We start from the raw sequence: 20,433 nt of genomic DNA, 5'->3' as shown, positions 1-20,433 counted from the left end.
TCTAATTTTTCCCCATAAAGGCTGTGGAACAACGTTCCCAAATAACATGTCTATGTCGGCCAAATTCATAATACATGAACCAGCAGTCTGTGACAACTCTTTGTAATATCCTGCAGGGTTTTTACGCGGATCTGGCAATGTCTGTTTAAGGGCCAGAACTTCAGCTCGTTTCCATGGCACATGTACCCATACTCGCTGAAAATTAGGCTGAATAGGTGGGTTAGCTGTCAGGTCTCCTTCCCTCCCCTGTGGTGGAACTTCTCTCATGGGGTACTGTCGCGATCTTTTCCTACTGGATGTACCATGCTCAGATAGTGACCCAGAAGTGCTTCCCTTACTCCGATACGACAACAATATTTCAACCGCTTTCTCGACATCGGGACCTACAATCATGCCCTCTGCAAAATCGAACCGCGCACGACACAATTCGGGCGGGTTGCATTCCTGATCATTGTCTTCCAAATCCTCACAGAGAAAAACACACATTTGTTCAAAAACGTATCTCTGCTTCGATGCTTCCCATTGACGGAAGACTTCCATGACAGATTCTACATCATATCTTACAGTGTCCATAACCCATTTACGTGCTAAAGGATTCAGTAAATCTCTCTCTTGATAATCAGGCAGTTGACTTCGCAACTGTCTTCGTTCTGTGTTAGGGGTCGTGTTAGGCGACCCGAGAAAAGGTGAGAAAAGATTAGTAACAGTGTTGGCCATTCTTTGTCGAACGGAAGGAGAAACTGACGGAAGAACGGGCGGAAAAATAGGCTGAGATGAGGTAGGAGCAGAGAAAATAGCAGAAGGAGCATTATGAGAAGTAGAAGGTATACTATGTAAAGTCGGAGCAAGCACAGGTGAGACAGGTGTGATCGGTGGGCCTTGAGGAGGCTGCACCATCGGAGTAGGAGCCAGCTGAAGGACAGCTGGTGGTTGCTGCGGAGCAGCAGGAGGCATAGCAATCACAGGCTGTGTGACTAAATGTTGAGGAGGTGCCGTAGCGTTTTGCGCATAGGGGGGTGGCGAACTTAACAAATGTGATATTAACGGATCTTTTCCCAGCTCTTTTGCTGCATCTTGCTTTGGAGTCGGCAAAACTGGATAGCATTTATCTATCACCATTTTACGTTGCCTGTGCAACTGCTCACTTATCTGTTCCTCTTCATTGTCTTTATACTGCATAGCAGCTTGCATTACTAAAATACCCCTTTCTCTCTTATTTTTCTTCTCTAGCTTAATTTCCTTTTGTTTGGCTTCCTTACGCCATAGGCGGAAAGAGTCAGACATCGCCGGCCGGGCTTTCTTTTTGAAAAGTTTGACCTCAAGGTTATCTAGGATTTCAGTGTCAAAACTACCGTGTTGGGGCCATTTTAAAACACCATCGTTTCTGGTGTATTTAATCCACACTTCATTATATGTGATGGGACCTACTCCATGTTTCACATACAATTCATAAGTTGGAGTTCCAACCGGAGGAACCGGACACGAGTCCTCCAATCGGGAGTCCCTATTATTACAACCAAGACAAAACAGGTTTCTAAGTCTAAGACCAGGCATTTTCGCTCTCTAGTCTAGCTCCAAACTTCAAAGGATTATCGATTACGATATTTCTCGTGAATACACGAGTCCTTCGGTTTTGGCACTTGCAAGTTCCAAATTTAATCCCAAGGATATCCAAAACTTAAGGACCAACTAAGGACTGGGAGACGCTCCACTTATACTTAACTGAAATATCGATGATGTCACTAGAATACTCGTCTTAGTGTTTCGCTCTACCAAACTTCAGGGGTCCAAATCAGGGCGATAGCCAGGGCAGCAGTTCTTCGTAGCCGTCGGGAAGCGGGGAACCTCGCAGTAAAGACCTTTGGACCACGTCGACATGCAGGGGTCGCTCAAGTGGTTGGCCGTCCTCCAGAATTTCCACACGAAGCTCCTCACGAACCTCAGGCTGGACCGGTACCACTGGAATCGCCCCAAGCGTTGGGCGCCAACTGAGGTACTGGGTTTTTCAGAACCGGTACTGATCCGGTAACCCAGCGGTGCCAGGGTACACCCAAAGACCTCGGGTACTTTCCTGATTCAGACCACAGAAACTCAGAGTCTTCTAGGTGAAGTCAAAGATCGATTTTATTGGCTGCAACCAAGGTAACAAGCGTCCTAGAAGTACAACACACAGGAAGTATGTTCTCAGGAGACTGCCGCAATTCACGAAGTCAGGCTTCTCTTTTTATGCAAAATAATAAGCTTCAGGCAAACATTCCTAGATTTTCAGGATACAAGTCACATATTTCGAACACAAATAAGTAACAGAGTTATGATGACAAGCTCACATTTCGGTTGTCCAATCCATAATGAATTGCCCGGCAAGGTCCGGCATTTCCATCAGATATCGGTGTTCCCCCAATAAAACGAGCACGTCCCCATCATAAAACAAGTCAGAGAAAAAGAGTGGGGCCAGGTGTGGGCAAGATTCGGCAGGGTGTGTGTGTGATGAAAGGGTTTTATGGCCGGTTGAGCCTAGATGCTATCTCGACCGGCCACTGGAGAATAACTGACCAAACGGGTTTGGCCTGGGGCAATGGTTCCAACCTGCCCAGGTCACGGGGAAGTCAATCAAGGAGTACGTGTCCTTTTGATATTGAATTAAGCCTATGTGAAGGGCAACACACAAAATGGCTGCCATATACAAAATGGAAGCCAAGGGTTCAAGGTACAAGTGACAATTTCGAGGTGAAACCATCACTCGAATGCGATGAAAATGCTTGTGCATAATGTACTCGTCATTCTCGGTCTTTTGATACCAAACTCGTCATGATACGACGAAGTTTTATTCTCGAGTCCAGAATTGTTACACGAGATCGAGATGTTCAGTACTACACTTCCGAGGTGGCGGAATATGTGCAGACTCATATTCGCCAACCATTCCAGAAGGATGTGTGGGCCCACCTTCGGTCGGAATGTCCGCGTCCTGATCTCGCTGACAAATTAGCTGATACTCCGGAAGTTGATCCTACGATGGTGACTTATCTGAAGAAGTATGCCAAGGATCCCAAAAAAGGCTTAGATAGGACTTGGCATTCTTTCCAAGATAAGATTTTGGATCTTCTAGGCCCCCTGACAAAGATTTTGGATTTGGGCTTTCGGGCCAAGGAGTCTGGTGCTGTCATGGATCCTGACGAGCTGTGGGTTGGTCCCAGAGGGCCATCTGCCTGTTAGGGAATGCAAATTGTGCACTTTCCTGTGAGCGTCGTCGCTCTATTTCGCTCAAGCTGGATCTGAAACTTACTGAGTTGGCCTCCTCCGAATCAGGTTCTCTGGTGCAGGGCCTGTTACTTGGCCAGCCTTTCCTCAAGGAACTAACCAAGTTCGTGGCCACATTCAGTGGGCTTGACAAGGCTCAGTCTTCACTTCGGTGAGCTTTCCGGATGGTTTTTGGAAGGGCCGGACGACGGGGACGTTCGTTCGGCCGAGGATCCAACCAGCAGAACCAGCGTGGTTACCAGTCCCAGAGAGGCGGTGGACAGGATTCCTCCTACAACACAAACAAGTCTTCCTTCTATCCCTCCCGTAAAGGGAGAGGACAGTTCAAGAAAGGACACTACGGTGGCAACCAGGGAGGTCGTCAAGATTCCTCCAACTCAGGTGAGTTTGATTCTGGCCTCGGAGGTTGTTCTGGGGGGCAGGTTAAGGTTTTTTCTCCCAAATTGGCAATTGATCTCGAGTGATGCTTGGGTGTTGGAGACTGTACAGGGTTACAAGATAGAGTTCTACGGCGGTCCACACCAGTCTCATCCGCCTACGCCCCTAGTTTTTTCCCATCAAGATCGGGAGTTCATTTCCGCAGAAATCGAGTCTCTTTTGGCCAAAGGGGCCATTATTCCCACTTTTCCTCATTCTCAGGGCTTCGTAAGCACTGTGTTTCTGGTTCAGAAGAAAGGGGGCGGTTCACAGTTGGTTCTCAATCTCAAGGAGTTCAACGGCGGAGTAGTTTACCGTCACTGCAAGATGGAGGGTATCCACCTTCTGAGGGATCTTCTTCAGGAAGGGGACTGGATGGTCCGCCTCGATCTGAAGGATGCTTATTTGTCGGTTCCGATTTACGGTCCTCATCGACGGTTCCTCCAATTCCAGTGGCTCGGGAATTGGTTTGAGTACACAGTTCTCCCCTTCGGCCTCTCATCAGCACCGTGGTGCTTCACAAAACTTCTTCGGCCTGTGGTGGAGTCCTTGCAAACCCCACGGGGTTCGTCTGATCATATATCTCGACGATATTCTCATCTTGGCGCACTGCCTTCTCCTCTTACAGACTCATTTGAATTGGTCCATAGAACTATTACAATCGCTAGGGTTTCTAGTGAATCCTCAGAAGTCTATTTTCGTTCCCTCACAGTCGATAGACTTCCTCGGATTTCAGGTCAACTCAAGTCTCCTGTCAACTCCTCTTGCCCACTCAGAAAATCAGATCCATCAAGAGGGAGTTGAGGTTGGTTTTGTCTAAACAGAGTGTGGCATTGAGTTCGGTGGCTTGGATTGTGGGTCTGCTGGCCTCATCGATCCAGGCGATTTTCCCAGGTCCACTGCATTATCGTGCTCTTCAGCGTCTCAAGATCAGGCATCTCCAGAAAGGCTTCCGCTACTCAGATCACGTTCCTCTCTCGGAGGACGCGAGGTGGGAGGTGTTATGGTGGTTGGAGCACATGGAGTCTTGGAACGGGAGTGCCCTGTTCGGGAAATCCCCAGATGTGGTGATGGAGTCCGATGCTAGTCTGTGGGGTTGGGAAGCCCGTTACGGTCCGGTTTTGACGGGGGCCGTTGGTCCAAGAAGGAATTATCTCTCCATATCAATTGCTTGGAGCTTCTGGCAGGCTCTTTTGCAATTCGTTGTCTGGCCGCGCAAATGACGAATTGTTGCATACTCCTCCGCATGGACAACGTCTCAGCGGTGCGATATGTCAACAAGTTGGGGGGAACGAGGTCCAAGATTCTGGCAGAAATTGCGAAGGATTTTTGGCATCTTTGTCTGCAACGTCAGATCACTGTTATTACATAGTACCTTCCGGGTCGAGACAATCCGGTAGCCGATTGGAACTCTCGCCACTTGAGGGATTTCAGCGATTGGAGCCTTCATCCTCGTGCATTCCGGACTCTGTCCCGGATTTGGGGTCGTTGTCACATCGAACTGTTTGCCTCTCGCCTCAACACACAGCTTCCCCGGTTTTAGAGTTGGCGTCCGGATCCGGAAGCCCTGGCCACAGACGCGTTTCTCCAAGTCTGGCCTCCTCTCCTGTGCTATACATTTCCCCCATTTGTAATGATTCCCAGGGTCTTGGCTCGCACAAAGCATTTCCAGTCTGTGATGATTCTGATCACTCCTCTCTGGAGGGCTCAGGCTTGGTTTCCAGTTCTTCTGGAGATGAGTTGTTCGACGCCACTCCTTCTTGCCCACAAGTGGAATCTGTTGCTGGACCCTCTGCTCAATCCGCACCCCCTAGTTCAGTCGGGTCAGCCCCTTCTAGTGGCGTGGCGAATTTTGGGGAACGTTGGCAAGTCCCGGGCCTTTCTAGAGACGCTACCAGATTTATCAGCGAGGCTTGGTCCCCCAACACACACAAACGTTATGCATCAGCTTGGAAACGGTGGTGTGATTGGTGTTCACAACGGGAAGTGGATCCCGCTTCAGCGGATATCGCTTTGATTGTCAACTTTCTGGCCTCCATTGCTTCTTCAGGTCTAGCTTACAGGACTGTCAATAATTTTTGTTCTGCCATTTCCGCTGGGCACGTCTCTATTGAAGGCAAGCCTGCTGGGGATCATCCTTTGGTTTCTAAATTACTCAGGGGTATACGGCTGGTAAAACCGCCTTGTCCGAAGTATGTGGCTTTATGGGATGTTTCTGTTGTTTTGCGTTTTCTGGAATCTTGGCCTTCCAACTCTTTGTTGACTTGCAAACAACTCTCGGCAAAGTTGACGATGTTGCTGTGTTTGGTCTCGTGCAAACATGTCTCCGATGTTCGTGCTCTGGATCTTGCTGGTCGTACCTACCTTTTCGCCTGACTGTGTTACCTTTTCTATCGCCAGACGTACTAAATGCAATATGTCTTCCGTGACATATCCTTCTTTTCCACATAATCCCCAACTGTGTGTGGTTCAGTGCATTAAAGATTATGAGGTGAGTACTGCTCCTTTTCGTCAGGATTTGCATGGTCAATTGTTGATTGCTCTGCAAAAGCCTTTTAGGCCTGTAACTCCTGCTACATTAGCAAGATGGGTGCGTTGGCTAATGCTGGAAGCCGGCATTGATGTTTCCATATTTGGTGCGCACTCCGCAAGGGGGGCAATGGCTTCAAAAGCTTTTTCTATGGGTGTGAGTCTACATGATATCATGAAAGCCGCTGATTGGTCATCTGACTCTGTGTTTAAAACTTTCTATTTAAAACCCATTGTTGATATTGCTTCTGTTAAAAATTTGCAAACATACGTGACAAGAATTTTCAATTCTATTAAGGACACGGAGGCGAAGATTATCCCACCCATGTTATCTGCTTGCATTTCTAATGTTTGATGTTTGCTTGATATAAAATTGTATTTTGCATCGTTTCATTATGATCCTTGCACTTTTATCCCCCTTCTTTGGTTCTGATGTTTTGATCCATTGTGGGTATTGTGTATTACGGCTCTGTTTTGTTTTTTCAGGTTCTGATCCTAAATGAGGTTCTTGCTGTTCGTTCTTCCTTCTGCCTATTGGCTGTTGTTCGTCCCAGAAGTTCTTCACCTGCTGCAAGCTTGCGCTTCTACTTTTCCAGTGGATTGCTGCTTCGTGGTGCTGTTCGTTGATCCATGATTTCGTTTGGAACTGAGCTTTTTTCTTCAATTGAACTGAGTATGGACAAAGAAAGAGGATGAGTTATTCTCTATCTTTGTTTATATACTGTGTACACTCTATGGTTATACAGAGTACTCATGGGAAATGTAGTGTTTTTTCTTTACTATATTGTGATTGGCTGCTGAGCATTTCTAGTAAAGAAATAAGATAGCATAATCTTCGCCTCCGTGTCCTTAACAGAATTGAGAATTCTTGTCACGTATGTTTGCAAATTTTTAATTAGTTGTGTGTTGGGTTATTGACATCTTTGACAGAAATGTTTCTTCCTTTCATCATTATCTGGTTTTGCAAAGAAAGAAGAGGGACTTTGGTCTCTCTTGCAGTTGGTCCGCCTGACTGGTTTAATATTTCAATGGGACTGTAGCTTATTGTGTTTATACTGTTTTGATTAGCTGCTGTGATTTTTGCAGTACATTGGTTTTATATAGACGTTACTACATAGTACTTGCCCCTATCTTTATAGAATTGAAAATTCTTCTCATGATACTAACGAGAAATGTTTACATTCACCTGAACAATTCCTATAAACACTATCAGCAGCTGAGAAGCTGCGCAGATAAGCCACGTTCCCACGTCAACTAAAATGCTTCAGTCCTTCCTCTATATCTTCAGTTTCCTTCTTTACTGAGGAGCGGCGCGGTCTTGATGATGCAATCGTTACTGAGGGAGAGAGATAGAAAAGGGTAAATAAACATGGCTGAAATTACTAGGTTTTGAGTGTTGCTTTAAAAATGCCCACATTTGTACTGCTTTACGTTGAGGGACTGTTAGGAAGTACTTAGTAACTTGCGGAAAGCGGCCAGCATTTAGACCTACAATCAATGCCTTGTGAATGTGTGTTTGTGTAATATAACGTGCTCATGTAAAGCTCTCCAATGCCTTCGGCTATATAAAACTCAAGAACAAAATGCCATTTCTTTAAAGAATGTATATAGTGAGTCATCCCAAATTTAGATTGAAATGTATACTTGCCTATTAAATAGATTTTACTTTTGACAGCGGTGTGCTGTTTTCAACAAGTTTTAGATTTCCGGCATAAAGTTTTATTACACGTTTCTCTCTAAACGTTTAGGGTGAGACTATTTGACAGTGCATGTAAACTCGTAATGTGCAAGACGGCCATAGAGATTGCTGCCATGTAGACCATGGCTTGCGAGACTTGTGGCGACTTTAGTGCTTGGGTTCAGCTGGCGCGTTCGACACTGGGGTGGGGGGGTTCACACTGAGTTCGGAGCGGGCAAAAGCGTGAGACAGACGACAGCAAGGAATAAGCAGCACTGCACCTTTAAGACGTCAAGCCTGTTCTCGCGACGGTTGGACGGTGGCGCGCGGGGCGTTCCATTGCCCTCTCTCCCTATTCCAATACACGCGCCGTCAACGCAACGCGCCAGCGCCTACAACAAAGCGACAGTGAACGGCGCGAGACCCAGGGAGCGGAAGAAGAGCAGCGACTGCAGCGCGAGTCTCACTGAGACGTCCGTAATCGGAGGAGAAAAGAGTGCTGCGGGGCTAAGAGTGTTCGCGCTCGGCCGCTCTGCAAGGTGAGATCCAGAAGAGGTGTAGAGCTGTTGACTTACATTGGGAGGCATAGTTGCCCTCTGAATGGGGCGCATTGAGTATATTCTTTTTATCTGTAGGATTTGTCAGTCCTTTTAGTAACGGTTACTCCTAAATTTGTCCCGGGAAAGCAGCTCTGTTAGTGATGGGATTGTCTTCGCCGACGTGGTCCATTGACCCTCGCGCTGCTGGCAGGTTGGGTGGTGGTGGTGGTCTGGTGGACAGTATGCTCGTGAAGTGGCGGCCCAGAGGCCAGCCCTTCATTCAAGCCAGCTTTTGGGCTATGCAGGCCACTCCACGCTGGCTGGCTGATGGGTAAGGTCCTTTGATTTGGAGTCTGTTGAAACCACTGGAACTCTTCCTCGTCGCAGCACCAACCGCCTTTCGATCTATTTACACTTTCTTTTTCCATGTTGCACCCAGCTGGCTGCCGATTGCGGATTTCCTACGTAGACTCGTTCACTAAAAGGTCTGCAAAATTCAGGGCTGTCTTATTTTCTCGCATTATGTAGATTTTGCCAAAGAGGTGTTTTTTTCGTCCATGTCGCTATTGGTGGGCATCACATCGGCATGATTTTAACTCCTTTAGTTGAGCGGCTGTGTAGGTCATGGTACAGTGTGTTTTTTCGTGAAACGGAGGACGTGGTTTACTTGGCACTTGACTTGTGAGGGCGTGTTTTGCAGCCATTTACAGATTTGGATGTTGAAGCATAGGTTGCTGTTTGTAGGTATTAAGAAATGTATCACAGTAAGAATTTTTGGAAAGCAATGCGATGTTTGTATGGTGGGTTAGTGCCGTTGTGATTGTACAAGTGTTGTGATCATATTCTTTAGACCAAATGGACCTGCAATATCAACCAGATCCAAATAAGTCTATTAAATCACGTTTTGGGTTCTTGTTTGATGATTGTAATAACTAGTTATGCCTCCGTAAGCAGTACACCCTCCTACAATTCTTTAACATTTTGAAGCTTTTTGTGCTTGTGCGACACCTTCTGGCCTAATAACTACTCGCTTTTTCCAGCCCAAGTGGTTAAATGGATAGGAATGCCCGGTGACTCACCGGTAATATCCATTACTCCGAGTCCTGGTCTCCCCGTCCCATTCCTTATACGTGAGCAGCTAGTCTGCTCCACAGAAACCCCTACCTAGCTGAGCTGTTTGCACTCCCCCCTATGATGATGTCACCATCACGTGACTATATAGGGGGAAGTGCATCAAATCAACATCCTGAAAATACCAAAGAAACCCAGAATGAAAAACACAGACAATCACCTAAACAACAAGCATTGGCATAGCCAATAGGTCTCGCCTTTGGGACCTTATTTAGGTAGAGCTATTAGCTTTGCTAATGTTTTTAGCCCAGTTGTAGACCACAGAGAATCCTATTTTTCAATGTTCCATTGGTTGACAATTTGTTCTCATGCAGTTCTGAGGAACAAGAAAGCAGAAAGAGGAGCAGTAAAGTAAAGTCTGTTCAGAGAGCATTATTTGCTTCGTAATAAATCAGTAACAGAAAATAATAAAATGAAACATGGACGCGGGCTCCCCTGCTCCTCCTCCCCTAGTGCAGAGTACTTGCGGAGTCGTTAATTGTCTCAGTCAGTAAACAAGGAGCATTGACGATCATAAGAACATGACTATTGAAACAAGGTTGTTGTTTATTGAAATAAGACAGCAGGCACATACTACATGGTGTATTATGGGATGGCCATTTTACGCAGGACCTGAGGCATCGGCTGTGATTGGAGCATGACGGAGCGGCTTAAACGCGTGTTAAGAAGGTTATTAATTTTACACTTTCACAGCATATCGATTGTAAATTATTCAACAGCGCTTTGTAAAAAGTGAAGCTTTTGGAATAAGTTGTGCCAGTAAACCATTGCAGTGCGGCATTTCCTTTTTTTTCAGAATAGGCTAAAATCGCGGGTCAGCTGACCGTAGCCCTCTTGCATACAAGTGGCCCTCGGGTGACATAGGCAAGATTGATTTGAGAAATGCAGCGCCCAGGAGTGATTCCAGCTACAGATGTATAAATATCTCACACGACTTATCAAGGACTTCCAGATTCCTTAATGAAAAGAACACGCAAAGTCACTCAGTGAAAATCTTTTCTGACGAAACACATGACAAAACCTTCAGTAACCAATCCAAGGTTGCGACGCATGCACAGCTTTATATGTTGTGTTCCTGTGGCATAATCTGTAAAGTATACCCTAACAAACATGAAGCGCAGTGTCCAGCAGCCACCGTCCACCTCCTCGCTCCAAAAGCGGGCACGGACTGGTGGGGGAAGGAGGGAGATGAACGGGTGGGAGTGTAGACTTTATTTAATGCGATTTTATATAGCGCAAACATTACCCAAAAGTTTCAGAGCGCGGACTGGTGGGGGAAGGAGGGAGATGAACGGGTGGGAGTGTAGACTTTATTTAATGCGATTTTATATAGCGCAAACATTACCCAAAAGTTTCAGAGCGCTTTACAAAAGAAGCTGCTAATTAAATACAAGAGCGGCCAGGGAACACAAGTACGGCCGGCCACATAATTAGGGGAGGAGAAGCCGCACAGCACACGCTGGGAGAAGCCCTTTGATGTGCTGTGCGGCCGCGATGCGCGCTCTGTGCTGGGGGAGGGCCATTAGGAACAGGAACAGATGGCCATGAAAGTGTATGGGCCAAATGCGCGTGCCTGTACGTGCACTCGAAGAAAACGCCACGGAAAAAAGTGGTGGTTTGACTATCCGATGGAGCACATGAATTCTCCCCCATTTCCCATTGCTTCGCAATGGAAAAGGACGAGACCTAAAAACCCAAACCAGGGAGGGAGGGAAGGGCTCAGGAATGGGACGGGGAGACCAGGACTCGGAGTAATGGATATTACCGGTGAGTAACCGGGCATTACCTCCTCGTCCTGTCTCCCCGTCCCATTCCTTATACGTGAGCCCATACCCAAGCACACAGTGATTGACAGACAAAAACAGACCACACAGGTTTGAGAAAACAAACCGGTCCATTTAATTCACAGAAAACAGTACATTTCAAACATCATGCACTGCAGAAAGGACAAGAGCCCCAAAGGCAGTCGAGGCCGCCATCCCCAACTGAAGCCGGTAATGGGTAACAAAAGTATGGGGAGAAGCCCATGTGGCAGCATTGCAAATGTCCCTCAAGGAGGCCCCCTTGAACATAGCCCAGGAGGACGACACGCTCCGGGCCGACCGACCCTGAACAGAGGAAGGCAGAGGACAGTGGGCAGAGTCGTAAGAGGAAACCACAGCACCCCGGACCCACCGAGACAAATTGGACAAGGAAGGACGAAGCCCCAGCCCCGAGAGGGCATAGGTGACAAAGAGGGAATCAACCTTCCGGAACGCAGCCGTACACTCCAAGTAGATGCGGAGAGCCCTCAGCACATCCAAAGAATGGAGGAGCACCTCCTCAGGAGAGGCAGGAGCCGGAAAAAACACAGGGAGAACAATATCCTCCTGACAGTGAAAGGAAGACGCCACCTTAGGGAGAAAGAACTGACTCGGACGGAGAATCACCTTATCCCCGCAAAAGCGCAAGAAGGGCGGGGAAGCCATCAGCGCCCCAATCTCCCCAACCCGCTGGCCAGAAGTAATGGCCACCAGGAAAATAACCTTAGCAGAAAGGAATTTCAGGACCACGGAGTCCAAAGGCTCGAAAGGAGCACCCGTCAAGGCCCGCAGAACCAGGGGAAGATCCCAAGGAGGCACAGGAGAACGGGAGACATGACGCTGAAGCAAGAAACTCCGCAGAAGGCGAGCCACCAACGGGGAGACAGACCAGGAAAGCAGCAGCCACAGCCTCACCAACAAGGAGGCGCAGGGCATCCAGAGGGGACGCAGAAGAAGAAGCCTCAGCATCCATCAAAGTACAAGTCCAAAAACCACACCAACAGGCAAAAACAAGGACACAAAAACACCCAAGAAGGACCCCATATATACAGGATGAGGGCCCGAACACCTGTGGCTGGTAAGGCAATGGGCCGGTATAAAAAAGCCCATCAGCAGCCAACACGGCCCCAAATGCACAAAAAATAGGAGCGCCACAACACCAGCTCCTGCAAAGCCCCAGCCCGCTAAGCAGGGCGAAAAAGGACCGGAGGAAACCCAGGGACAGCCGCTGGAGCAGGCCAACCAGAGCCCGGTGAGTAAAAGCACAAAAAACGGCCGGTAACGCGAGCCGCGTGTAAATTAACAGCCCCAATACAAGAGGCAACGCGGGGGAAGCAAAAGCGCGAAAAGAAAAGGCGGCCGCTAAAGCACGCCGCCGACCACATCACAAAACCGCAGGGAACTCACCTTCGAGAGAACACCGAACAGCACAGCCAGGAACGCGGTCACAGGATCGCAGAAAAAAAAGAACAGGATGTTGATTTGATGCACTTCCCCCTATATAGTCACGTGATGGTGACATCATCATAGGGGGGAGTGCAAACAGCTCAGCTCGGTAGGGGTTTCTGTGGAGCAGACTAGCTGCTCACGTATAAGGAATGGGACGGGGAGACAGGACGAGGAGGTAATGGCTGCTCAATAGAGCATGCTTTAGGAGATAATTGAAGGAGACTGGACCAGGAGGCACCGCGCAATAGAGCATGCACTGATAGTATAACGATGACCGGAGATCTCCTATGGGAGAAAAATTTAATTTCTAGCGATCCTTCTAGTGCTCCTTCTTACTTGACTGGATTTCAACAGCAGCAAACTTATGTTGCAGCACAGTCAAGGTATTCAAAACAAAGTGCGAGCAGCAGAGAAACCTGTACAGTGATTCCTGTGCCTCTTGAAGTCCCAAGTTAACGGGCACAATGTAGTCACTGACTGTGGTTCACAAGTCAGATATCAAATCCTGCAGGCTGGCCCTGAACGTGTTGCAATAGACCGTGACGGACGAGGGAGCTGATCCATCTGTCTGCTCTTTCATATGCTGTTTGATATTCTAGAGTGAGTAACCGCTGACAGAAAGGGGGTTCGCCTTTTTCTCCCATTCTGTTTAGGTGTGTGTGTGTGTGTGTGTGTGTGTGTGTGTGTGTATATATATATATATATATATATATATATATATATATATATATATATATACACACACACATCAGTAGTTTTGCCATAAATGGCGTAAGCACCATTTATAGGTCAAACCTAAAAAGTAATTGATGGTAATATTGACAGTATGATCACAAAAGAGTGGGGCGGGTAAGGCAATGGGTATACGTCCTCCCAACGCATATAATATGCACTAAAAATTGCTGTTTGCCAAGAGTAATATTTTGTATGAGTTAAGAGCCATAGGTACTCCTATACTGTGGATGGAAGTCCCTCACCCATTTGTCAGGTGGCATGCTTCACCGCGAGGCCCCTCCCAGCACTGGCTTATATGATACGAGTAAATCAACATATTTCTGCCCATGTAGCACCCTCCAGTGAGTGGAGAGGTGCCTTCATCAGGACGTGGTCGTTCTTTGATATGTAGGATAGAAAACTTTGAGGAAAAATGTACCTCCAAGAGGTGAGTTCGTTGATCCTTATAGAAGCAGCCACAGATTTCAAAGTGGTGAGAATCTGTATGGGGTCAAGGTCTAAAATACGGAGCATGGATATTTAAGTCCATAGAAAAGCCTTCATATCATCATGTTCACAATGGTAACCCATGTTGTGATAGTAATTCTGGTGAACACTGCACGCTTGGTTGATCAAAGTATTGGCTGCCTTACTTAAATGGAGAATTCCTATTGCCGTATCTCAGTGGATGAAGAGTGGGGATCTCTGATGTACTTAGTAAACAGGTTAGTCATAAATGTGAGGAAGGCAAGGTTTTACGTCCACTGAAAGCAATACAGTGTCATGTATTCGTGGCTCATGACATTTATATAGGTAAATATCTTGTAAGAGGGAAAATCAAATAGGCTGTATTAGGAAAAGGGTAGGCCCCAACAGGTCATGCTAGTTGTTGGAGTGTATATATGGTTTAGCATATAATTATAAGTACAAATGAATCATAAACTCATGTCATCTGAATTATGACGGATGTCATCCCCTGTCTGAAAAACAGTAAAGCGGAACTTAGGAGTTATTGCTAAAGAAAGCTATGCACTCTTTTCAGTATAATAACATTGCTGTGTTTTAAGGCAGGGTGATCTGCTCCCGAAAAGGGCATTGGGGTGGGGCACCATGGGTCTCTTATCTCTCAACTTGCTGCATACAGTCGTGGGTATTACTGTCTGACTGCTTGTGCGACAGCTACATTTGTTTTGCATGATAGCGATTCAGATTTCCTTTTTTAGATGCCTTTGTGTTGCAGTACTTGGTACATCTGTACAAGGATTATTTTATAGGCTGCTTATTTCACTTATGTGTGGTGAAAGTGCTTACTTGTGGGCAAAGTCTTGAAGGAAGGTTTTTTAATTCTATGGTAGCTTTATACTGTTGTCGATGCCACCAGCCATTAAACTGTGCACGCTTTCTTTTGTTAGATATTATTGACCAAATGTCTGGTAACCATGCAGTGGAAAATCCTATCAGCTTTTAGGCTGGCTGAGCAAACTAGGCATGTGCGAACAACATCCTTCGCCACCACGGTTGTAGATGTTGTTGATGGAATTGCCATAGAGTGACTCCACCGACCTAATATGGGTCTCCAATTTTTGTAAATCATATCTGGTCTGATGCCTTCTTTTCTTTCAAGATTTCTTTGCGTTTTCACAAAGTATTACAACAACATGCCAAATTTTTACAAGTTACAAATGTCGATACATTGGCGGATGGGAAACAACCGTTACAACGCATGCATTACAATGCATTCTTTTACCCCGCATGCCATTGCAGCGAAAATGCTTGCTGTAGGAGGGTATAAGGGGTTGGATTTAACTCCCAACACCTTTCCTACTGTTGCACAAACTGGAGTTGGAATATTAAATGATACTATTCTAAACTCCAGCGCACCCCAACAGAAAGTTGGGGGAAAAAATTGTATTGTAGCGGCATGCGGGGTAAAAGCATGCACTGTAACGTCATACAACAGTGCTGTATACAATATTAAGGAAGCGCCACAGCAGAAGTAGTCACATAGCAAGCTAATGGCTAGATAGGTCGCTGATAAAGTATGCCATTCATGGGTATCATGGTGAACGCCGCTAAAAAAGAATTGGAAGAAACCTGTTCCATATAATTCCTATCTAAGAGGTAGAGGAGTGGGGACCCTTACTTTCTACTCTGCCACAGTCGTGAGTGAGGAGCCATCTAAGCATCAGAAAGAATTATGGAACCCCCTCACACCTGTGCCTTGGTTTAAGAACAAAAGACAAACCGCCCAACATTGTCATGCGGGGTGGATAATAAGTTGAAACTTGGTGAACAAGTCTCCCGCTGTGATGCAAAAGAAGCAATGCTAACATAGAAAGGAGTGCGTGGGAGCATCTCCAGGACCAACAGCACTCTCTGCGACATGATCCATCAGTAAAGACTGGCTTCCCTCAAAACCACCTCCAATCCTAGTCAGACAGTTAGAGGGCACGAAGTCTGAGCGGAAAAAAACAGAGATTCTATCCGGTACATTTAGTTAATTTAGGGGCTAGCAGAGACGTGAACTTTGTCCGAAAAAGAGAGCTTATGGGTCAGTTTCTGAATTGTTGTGGTATTTCAAAGCTATGGGAGGGGCAGTAGATTTCCAAGCTAAGACAATGAGCTGTCCGCGTCAGTAGCCCAATGCATTTCAACCGTGATCAGTCCCTGTAAAAAGACTGTAGGCTCTGGCTAGGAAACTAGCCTGGCTGAATCTGCAAGTGGGCTCAGGCCTTTCAATGCTTGCGGACAGGGGGACACCTTTTGGTCTTCTTATCCGAGGTCGGCGAGTGCAGGGGTGTCCTTGGGCGTCGGGGTTTTCCTCACCAGAGCAATCGTAGTTTAGTGGCCCTGCGTGCAGAGGCTGGAGGCAACATTGGGGAGTCCAGGAGAGGTGAAACCGCGGTCGACTCCAGCTCTGGAGGGCTGGGGAACTTTGTTGGCACTGGTGGCCCACTTCAATCGGGGCCAGAGCCGATGTGTGCAGTGCTGGCTTTGGGTGTCGGTTTTCAGGAGGCCTTGGAGTCGGCTCTTTAAAAAAATTTTTTTTTTTAGATTCTTTAGAACTAGTAGTCTGTTCATAGGAAGTCTTGAGTCTTTTTCGAAGGCAGGCAGTCCTCCCAATTTTCTGGAGTCACAGCTGCAGGATGAGTCGACTTTGGGGCAGTTGAAGAGGGATGCAGACAGGCCGGCATGGGTGAGTACCAGGTCAGCTGTTGCTTCTCTCTTCTCAGCTTTTGTTGCTTTTTGTTGTCCTCTCTCTTCTTAGGCCATCAGGATCTGCTTCTTCGGGTTCCAAGGGCGTCCCTAAATCCTGAGTTATGGGGCACCGGAGGACGTGAGGTGGAAACCAATGGGCTACTGATCATGTTCACCTCACAGTAGCCCACCTTAGGCGTGGTACTAGCCTGGAGGAGGCACGCCTACCTGACTAGCTAATTTTCCTGTCTGACCAGGTGCTACGGGGACTCTGGCTGGGGGGGGGTGACTTCCTCTCCTGTGAGGGGAGCCAGATTGGCATTCCAAATGTGGCGGAGGTATTTTACCCTCTTCCCGGAAAGGCTTTTGTTCTAGGTCTGCTAAGAGCAAATGTTCTCACCCTAGGAGGTCAGAACAGCATATCAGATGGCAGGCTGACAGAAACCAGTGAGAAAACACACCAGAGCCTGGTAGATGTTCAGGGGGAACGTCTAGTTTTCAGGGGGCCCTCTGGGTGTACGTATCGGTAAATCCAGCAATGGCATCAATGTGGGTTTACCAATATGAGATGTTTCATACCGAACATCCTTATTTTCATTGAAGCATTCATTAGCTGGGGAACTCGTTTTTACCAGTGTCCAGCACATGTTCTAAAATGGCTTCCCTCGTCACTTGTACTGGCAGTGTTAGGACTGACCAGTACATGAGATATGCCCTCACATGTAATATTCAGCAGCCTGCCTTAGTTAGGCCTGCTGTAGGGGTGGCATACAAATATTACACGAATGGCAGTGGACATGGCACACAGGGATGTGACATGTTGTTTTCACTTTGGTCTGCACTGAGAAACGCAGCCTGCGATAGCAGCCCTGCATGTGTTTGGCGAGGGCTCCTTAAGGTGGCACAATCATGCTGCTTCCCTGAGGACCCCTTTTTAGTACATCCGGCCCTAGATAGCAGGGGTTGTGATGTATTCCTATAGGTTCTGAATCGATCCCCCTATTCCTGACCCTATTCTGGTTAAAACAAACCAACAAGTTAACTAGCAGTCAGCCCATGAGGCAGAAAACCCCCATGATGCAGATACCGTTATCTGACGCAGTCACACTACGGCACAGGAACGTGTTATCTGATTAGGTCATAACGCTTGCGATCTAATTAGACAAGCGATATTCCTCCAGCCCCTGATAAGGCATACGGAGTTCTCATAACAAATCAAACCTATGACAACCTGGGCAAAACCCTGCGGCCATTGTTTTGATTTCACCGAGAACTTCAGCAAAAGAATGTGCTAACGAGCAAGTCGTATGACATCCTTATTGACGTATCTATGTCCATCCTTACGTCAATCTCGGCACCTTAAAGGTATAAATATTACCGATATTGCCCTATGCAAACACACTCGGTGGTGACGAGACGGAGCAGCCATACTTGCCGAAGAGCAGAGCAGACCCCGCTGGCGCAGCCCCGCCTTCCTGACGCGCTGAGAGACGCGCTGCTTTCTCCTGCCGAGAAATCCAGCACCGGCGTTTCCGGGTAGCCCTCGCAGGCAGCCTGGAATATCGAGACCAGAGAGAGAGATACCATCCCTCATTCATCCTAACTTCCAGGTACAGAACTGAATAACCCCTCACAGAGAATTCTTTAGTTATTCACTTGGCAAAAACAAACTTAACTTAAACTGTAACTTTCTATTCCCGCCCACGTATTAGGCTTAGGTCAGGTACACGGGGTAGGCGTATTTAGAAACACCAGTTGAGTACGTTTAGTCAAATGTATATGTGTATGTAATATATTTTATTTCATTTTAAAACATCTTATGGCTTAGAAACCATATAAATGTTTTTACAGTATTATTTTATACTTCTGCTTTTAATGTATGCACTTTACTTAGCTATAAGTATTGCAATAATATCGATCCATTTCTCTTGTATGAGAAAAGAGACTGATCAATAAATAACACCTTTTTATTGAACACGCCCGTCTCTTCCTTTTCTCTACAATCTGATGAGACTAAGAATGCACGTACTGACTGAGTAAAATAAATTGCCTTTTGTTCACACGACTCTCGAGATATACTCTTGATTAGGGGAGAGCAAAGTTGTCATGTTCTATGGTTGTCAGAAACTAAATCCCTTCTTATCTAATCAGGGGAGTTAATTCTTTCCTGAACATTCGAGAAAGTTTCTAGTGAACTCTGAGCTAAGCTGGCAAACCCAAAACTTTAAGTCTAATATCGACAGTAGTAGACCTAGTTAACGTCTGGTCTAGGCCTTTACTATTGTAGGTATTATTCCAATGCGCAGAGCCTATTGGGTTGATAGGAACTACACTACATGGCGCCCAACGCGTTTGGAAAGGGCGATAAAACTAACGTAAGACATTTAGAGTAACTCAGTCGTGCTCTCTCACTCAGACCCCTTTTTCCCCATAATACTCCAAAGACGTCTGGAGTGGGGAAAGGTAATATCCTCCAAAACCTCGCAGGAGGGAACTCCTATGTATGGTTCTTGGTTTAGTCAACGTTGAAGGATAAACTGTTCCAAAATATTGTGCATCTAATCTTTGTTTCCATAAGAAACCTGATCTGCAAACAAAAGAAATAACCTTCCTGTCGGTAAAATGGACAGTGAAGATGAAAGAGAGACAGTTAGAATAGCAACTGAACTCGCAGCAGCTGATGCTACTATGCAAGACGCAGACCCGGATATAATACTCATCCCGGTCATCAAAAGAAAATCTATAACCATAAAACTTATAGAAAATGGACTGACACCTAGAGGTGGCACAGTCATATTCGTAATTAAGGCACACGAATATCGGCAGACAGAGGTATACTATTCATGGATAAATTTTCCAGCAGCAAATCCTGTAACAAAGTACTTCCACTATTACAAAATAGAGGAACCTCCTGAAATGTACACTCCTTTCGAGGAGGTGGAAGTACCACTTAAATTTCAAGAGCATTTGCTCTTATTTAATGGCGCCCTAAAACATAACAATCACATCACCAGGCTCGGTCCTTTAGGTAGACCAGGAGCAACGTGGCCGGTCCTAGCCGGATACACACCACATCCAGACATCGGCGGGATGTCTACAGCAGAGCTGTTAACAAAGCTAAAACAATTAATAAAAATACACAGACAATTAGTCCAATATGTGATGCGGACTTCAACAATTCAGCCAGCGATTAAAATTCCACAGCTGACTCCTCACCAGGGGAACACAAATAAAATTACACCACAGAACATGCAATCCTGCCTAGGTAAAGTACCCGCAAAACGGGAACAAATACCATTCTGGTTGGCACAGAAAATTACCCAAATAGAGGCGGTGTTTCCAGACACCACCCCGCTAGAAAAACACAGGATTCTGACTATCTGTCTTCCAATGGGAATCGCACCACACATTGAGGACTGTGACACTTGGGGTACAGTCTTTGCTTCCATCTACACAAAAACGCACGGTGTTCCATCCATTTCGGTACCAGATGTGCTAAAACAAATTCAAGACGAATATGGTCCAGAGCCCGCTTTAACTCTTGGTATGAAATTACTAAAAGACTTCAAGCAGGTCTCGGCTATATTATTAGCCAACATAAAGGGAGAAGCAGCTAACGTGGCGATCCGCCAGAGGTTAAAAGAGACAGATATAGCAGACCAACCAGCTGAAATTGCCAGAATCATAGAAAAATCCTATGAGGAACTAGGTAGGGATA

At 46.4% G+C, this 20,433-nt stretch overlaps 1 protein-coding gene across 4 annotated transcripts in view; it reads left to right on the top strand.

Annotated features, from left to right (window-relative positions):
* Positions 1 to 7,490: 7,490 nt before the first annotated feature.
* Positions 7,491 to 20,433, top strand: part of G3BP2 (G3BP stress granule assembly factor 2) — a 297,094-nt gene continuing 284,151 nt past the window's right edge. For 2 of the 4 annotated variants that reach the window (XM_078676048.1, XM_078676046.1), the window contains exon 1: positions 7,491 to 7,563. The gene's annotated coding sequence lies outside the window, so the exon portion shown is untranslated. Of the gene's footprint in view, positions 7,564 to 8,099; positions 8,422 to 20,433 lie in introns of those variants that run through there. The other 2 variants (XM_078676047.1, XM_078676045.1) reach the window with 2 other exon arrangements.

This window comes from Lissotriton helveticus, chromosome 2_1 (assembly GCF_964261635.1).
Source record: "Lissotriton helveticus chromosome 2_1, aLisHel1.1, whole genome shotgun sequence".
NCBI classification, from domain to species: domain Eukaryota; kingdom Metazoa; phylum Chordata; class Amphibia; order Caudata; family Salamandridae; genus Lissotriton; species Lissotriton helveticus.
Note: the sequence above shows the minus strand (reverse complement) of the source record. Positions and strands in the feature narration are given on the sequence as shown.